This window comes from Eucalyptus grandis, chromosome 6 (assembly GCF_016545825.1).
Source record: "Eucalyptus grandis isolate ANBG69807.140 chromosome 6, ASM1654582v1, whole genome shotgun sequence".
In the NCBI taxonomy this organism is placed as follows: Eukaryota; Viridiplantae; Streptophyta; class Magnoliopsida; order Myrtales; family Myrtaceae; genus Eucalyptus; species Eucalyptus grandis.
The window spans coordinates 27925718-27932511 of NC_052617.1; positions in this window are offsets into that span (position 1 = coordinate 27925718).

The window sequence follows — 6794 nt, forward strand, 5'->3', positions numbered from 1 at the left end:
GATGTGATGGAAGACTGTTGACTCAAAATATAAAATACTTTCTTTGAAGGCTCAGTATATTTTATCTATTCCCGTGACTACTCTTACTTCAGAGTCAACTTTTAGTACATCATGTTGTGTTCTTGATGGCTTTCAAAATCTTTAACTCAAGATTGGTTGAGAGTCATTTGTATACCGATTGATGTTGAAGAGTGCATCAAGAATGCAAAAAAAAATTGAGTTGGGTAAGTGATGTTTATATCTTTTTATATTGTAATTCCTTTGTATATCTAATAAGTGAATATTTTATTTTTTTATTTTTTTGGTAAATGTCAATATTTTATTTCATCTCTTCTTTTTTTTTTTTTTTTTTTTTTTTGTTTAGATATGGATTGTCTTAATGAGGAAATTATCATCGATAAATAGAGTTTACCAATTAAAGCGAAATGAATATATGTGGTAAGGCATCTAATACTTATTTTAGTTTACTAGCATCTCTCATTACACTTCCATCTTATGGCTTTAGTTCTCATATATGGTTGATTGTATAGTCAAGTTAAGCATCGTGCTATGTTATTTTCTATATGCTCCAAAAGATGTTAGTTCTCATCATGTCCAAGGAATACTTACTCAAAATGCAATGCCAACCTACCCTACATATGGTGAACTTTCAATTGCAAAGAAAACATTGCAATTGCAATTGCAAATAACTGCTTCTCAACAATTCAATTTTAAATTTAAAGCTATTATTAAGTTATTAACTATGATTGTTGTTTATTTTGATTTCAGGTAATCAAACTTTGAAACAAACTTTTATGGATGTTTGAGGACCAAAAACTCATTTTTCTTTTAATGTCATATCTACAATTTTAATGCCCTTGTTTTTATGGTATGGTTCGTTTTATTGTGTTATAAATTCCCTTACACAAAGTTCCAAAACAAAATTTATGGTCTAATGAATTTTGTTCCATTTCAATGTAAACTTTTGTTCTATTTCCTCTCTTTTATCTAGTTGAACTCCTTCGCAAGAATTCATTTTCCTCTGTTAATAGTTTTGTTTGTTTTGTATTCTCTTTGATGAATGACAAGCTTGTTTATTATTGTTGCGCTCACTTTCATTTTTTTAACTAAAAAAAATGAACTTGTTGGATCCTAGAACTAACCCTAGGACCTATGATAGGGTAAGTTCTAGATTTTTGGTTCCGACAGGTAGGTTCCAAGTCCCAAAAAATGAGGAACCTAAACTCGAGGATAGGTTCCAAGTTCCAAGCGAAACTTGTAAGGAACTTGGAACCACTCATTTCTATTGCTAGTCATTACATGAAAATCTCGATAAAACTCATTTGGAAGCTATAATGTGGATTCTTAGATATTTGAAGGGGACAAGAGATGTTGGTATAGTGTACTAAAGGACTATAATGGTGGGGAGACTAGAATCTTTGTGGATTAGGATCACACTAGTGACTTGGATGAGTGCGTGTCTTAGTAGGTTATATCCTTACTCTGCAAGTGATGCAATGAGTTGGAAGGTATTCTTATAGGCATGTGTAGCCTTGTCTTTGAGTGAAACAAAGTATATATCACAAGCCTTGATAATCAAGGAGGCAATATTTTCAAAGGGTTTGCTCTTAGACTTTAGGATGGAACAAAAGAGCCATACTCTACATTGTGACAACTAAGGTGTGAAATTTTTGGCTTATAGTCTAATTTATCGCGAGTGAATGAAACATATTGACATCAAGTATTTTTTCTTTTGAGATGTCTCAATAAAGAGCAAAGTTGTTGTGAGGAAGATCGTAACAATGGAGACCTCAATAAACATGATAAAGAAGTTGGTCAAGCTCAAGCTCAATTGGCATTTGTGAAGAGTGAGTGCCTATTAGGGAATAAGGGGAACCGACATGAATGATAGGCACTATGATTTGATAGAAAACATCGAGCCAAGGTGGAGAATGAGTAAATTATATCTAGAATTTGAGTCCATGTGAGGTGTGCCCTTCTTTCAACCAACTATGGCCTAGAGAAGTGGATTTAATAAACTTGTTTTTTCCTTGAAGATAAATATTCAAATTTGACCGCATATTAGTTGGACACCTCTAGAGGTGCACAATGGACATTTTGTCTTCTCGGCGTTGTTGTTTTATTTGGTTTTTTTTTTAAGTCTTATAGTTGACTTTTTCTTACCCGCAAGAAAGAGGAATCCAATAAAGTTTCCCAAAAGTAACACCAAAAAAAAAAAAAAAAAAAAAACATAAACATGAAATGGCCTTCTCTGTAAGCTATAAGTGGAGCTCTTTGAAGTTCTCCATTAGTTCTCCATTAGTCATTTTCTTCATGAATGAAGTGATTTTGGGTGTAATTTAAAGTTAAGAATATCAAGCATGTGGCGATTGTAACTCTATAATTATTTAATTAATTAATGGATTATTTTCCGTTGAACCTCCTCATGAAGTAGATACCAATATTTAAATTGAACCACATAAATCATTGGCATTTTCTATTATTTTTCCTTTATTTCTCTAGTGCTTTCATTCTTTTTCATTAAGACAATTGCATGTTCTATCAGTTTCTACATTAATTTACAATAGCCCTCAAAATTTTGATTGGGAAAAAAAAAACTGATAGTAGAGCTTGAGTAGTGAGCTTCTTTTGAAGTTGTTCAACTTTTACATGATTTAATAGAGCTAGCTTTGTGACATCCCGAATTTCCAGTTCTGTTTTCAATTGAATGAATCGGGCTTTTCATCGACGCACCTATAGTTCTATTCTCTGAGCTAATCACTCACGAGATAACTAATCTATCTAGTGAAGTTGTTAAGGGATTTTAACGCAATAGATTTGAGAATTCGACTAGAAATTAACTGCTCAACCGTGCTAGTTTGCAAGGGTCATTACGGTACAATTAAAAATCGATCAGAGATCAAAGATAGGCTGGTTTGACTGAGATATGTGATCAAAGTGTTGGTTATTCCACCTAATTGCAAAATTCTCGTCGATCGGCACTAGATCGATTTTTATGTCGTTTTGTACCATGTGTCCACATTTGAAATCTCGAGATTTTCACGACAACCAAGAGTCACCAATGTGTCGAAGATGTACAATGTGATTCGAAAATAATTGACCACAGGTTAATTACACTAAAAATTTTAAAAGCTATTCAGTAGACTAGGTCACGCTAAAATCACACCATATTGAAATTAACCACAAATTTGAATTCGATTCCATAAATTGAAAGTTCTGTCAAGTCACGATTTATTTTAGAACCATCAACTCATCCTTCGAAGATTTTTCTGCAAACTAAGATATTTGGTGAAAATTTATTATAAGGCCGTTTTTATCGAGTTTTTGGGATGCAAGTTGGTTCTATTGGTGAGGAAAAATGTTAATTTGGTTGAGGACACCTTGGTGGAATTTATGGGGACCGAATTGAATTCAATTTAAGGAGAATTGGTTCAATTTGGGCCATGGTTCCCACAATCTTAGGACTACTTTATTGGCTTGCTAGAGAAGTTTGTGGGCTACCAAGGAGCCATGGATGACAGCCATGGTTGGTAGGACCTTGCCAAGAGACAAGGAGATAGAATGGAAGCTAAGAAGGACCCCCCCCAAACCTTCTGTTGTTCCCTTCTCCTTCAGTAGAGTTGCTTTCCCCAATAGAGACCATTTGAAGCTCCAAAAGTTGCAGAGAATCCAGCCAAGTTCCCCCTGCCATCGCAAGCCACCCCAAGCCGCCGGAGCCTCTCCGCTGGTCGCCCGAGCCGTCGCAAGCCCGCGCTCATCCGTCGCTCGTCCCACTCCAATCACAACCCCAACCGTGTCCCCGAGCCTCCCTAGTCGCCGTAGGGCTCAACCATAGCCCCGTCGACACCGTCCAACAGTCGTGGTCGTCACCCACCGTCACCCTTGCTCGCCGTTGTAGCTTAGTCCGCCCATCCCTTACCGTTTCCAGCTTTGGTACCAGCTTACTCAGTCCTTGGACAAAACCGAGCAACCCAGCCAACCGTGAGCCTTTGTGGGCTGTTTTGGGCTGCTTCTAAGCCTTGTCAGGCGCTACTGCCAGGAGGTTTATCGCCCGTCTCTGCGACACCGTCACCGTGGACTCACCGGATCGCAAAACCGGTGAGTTTACTTGCTAAACTCTGCTTAGGGAGTTAATGATGCTTACAGGTGATTAGTTTAGACTAAGTATAGTTTAGGTGGTTAGTTAGAATGAATTAGCGATTTAATTATTTGTTTATGCATGTTAGGTGGTTAGAACGGCTTAATTAGAGATTAGATCAATTGTACTATTTATCTAGATTGGTTCAGGAATTTTTCGAGCCCATTTTGGTATTTAATTAGGCATTTCCAACCTAAATTTCTATTTTTGGCATTTAATTGTATTTATTTAATTAATTTTGGTATTTATTTAATTATTTATTATTTTCCAGAAATTATACCGAGATAGCCGGTGACCGGAATTTCATGATGATTGCAATGGTATACTTGGTTTATTTAATGGAGTGCTAATTTGTGAAAATTGAGTGAAATTAATGATTTTGGTTATTTATTCCAAAATTGTGGAATTTCGGTATTGTAATTAGAAAATACCGGGCATCAGTTTTTAATGCCAAAAAAATCTTTGTGGACTATATAAATGGTGGGTTTTTGAAAAGAAATATAATGCATGTCAGCTTGTGAGAGCATTATTGCACGTCAGCTTGTAAGAACATTATTGCACGTTAGCTTGTGAGAGTAGTATACATTATCAGCTTGTGTGAGCTATGATCCTTTTTCAGCTTGTGAGAGCAACGATCTGTATATCAGCTTGTGCGAGTTATTATCTATCTATATCAGCTTGTGAGAGCTATTACCGTTTATTTTTCAGCTTGTGTGAGCGGTAATTGAATCGATTGATTAATAGATGGTAATAATTGATAGATGGTATTGATTGATATATAGTATTGATTGATAGATAGTATTGACTAATAGATAGTATGAATCATATTGATGGTGTCAAATTGAGTTGAATAATTGAGTGGATCGGTTGATTGATGAATTGAATTGAATTGATTGGTTGAGTATATGACTCGTACTGACTTACAGGAAGGAATTGGGGCAAGGTAAGTCTTATGTCTTGTGTGTGCATAGACTGTCTTTAGGCGTATTTCCTTCCTAGTCGGAGTTTAGGGGGTGAACTTGCTGAGACATTATCTCACCCCGTTGTGGGCTCAACCTTTTCAAGTCCTTAGATGACTGCTCCTCCAAAGCGTTTTGGCTGGCCTATGAGGGTTACCAAGTGGGTTTTCAGCTACCCCGATCCCGGAAGTCACTGGGTCTATGAACTTGTGGTGACCACCGTCTAGGTCGAAGAGGACCTACCTCATAGGACACCTCATCGATTTAGAGCGTGGTTTCATTATGGACCCAATGGATTCAAAGTGGGTCCCTTTAGGAGTTTTGAAATCCCCGCTGTGGTAGTTGATGCTACTTTAAACAAGGATGTGGCTGACCCTTCTGATGGTGTGGTGGAGGACCTGACGCACCCGGAGCTTGTGGAGACAGAAGGATCGGCGAATGAGTCTAACTAGCTGGTCTTAGGACAGCTTCGTTTTGAGAACCGGTCTTCTATAGACTTTATGCTTTTTGTAGACTTTTGTCTATAGACTAGTATTGTAATTAAACTAGTCAGATGTGTACAAAAAGGTGTGTTGTGATTGTGAAGTTGTGGTTCAACTTTTCTATCCCATCTTTGTGCTGTCTGTGGATTTATTTATACACTTCCACATGTGCATTAAAATGAATGGGTCAACAACGTGTCCTGGGACATCACAATTTAAATCGACCACCGAGGGATGGGCACGCACTCAAGGATCGGGGCGTGACAAGGTTTCTCCTTTTCCTAGCCCTTTAGCATCATGAAGTTAATGAACTCTAAGCTTAGTGTTCATTTGGAGTTGTTAGGGCTTATCAAGTTCAAAATTCAGATGCCACTTATTTAAATTCCATCAATTGCATGCAAATTGCTCTAAATTAGGGAAATCTATATAGCAATCGGTGTATTATTATAAACAAATAAAGTAATTTAACATTATCCTAAAATATTGAATAAGTATAGGAAATCAAAATAACATGAGGGGATTATATATTAGAATTAAGATCATATACAAAACAATATATTTGCAAATAATTTTGTTGGAGAAACATGAATTTTGATGATTTCAAAACTATTCATGATAAAATATCTACTATGGTAAGTGTATATATTTGAGATCATATCTAAAGGACTGTGATGATATCTATGATTACTATTGTTAGCATACGCATGTGAATTGTGTTAGATAAGTCCTATACTTAGTTGTCCCCTTAACTCATTGAATTAAACTTTAAAGTAAAGATAGGTCCAATTAGATGTATTAACAAGCTCGGATTTGGGCTCTCTCTTGGCAATCTAGGTATTGGGCTTCTAATGTACACTCCCTATGAATTGGTATCAAAGCTAATGATGGATTGGAATTGTTGCAAAAGCAAGCAATTGAGCAATAAAATAGATAGAATAAAGAAAATAGATTAGACACCAGATTTACATGGTTTGATCGTAGTGACCTACATCTACAGGGATAGTAATAACGAATTACACTACGCATCAAGTGATATAACAAAGATTAGAACCATACTCAAGTTACTCAAACACTTTTAGTGTTTCCCAAGGCATAATTACACCCAATAACTAACATAATGTTTCACCTCACAATTCTTCATGAAATAATCTCTCAATCTTGTGGAGAAATAAACAAAATCTTAACTAAGGATTTTCCACTAAATCACTCTTCGAT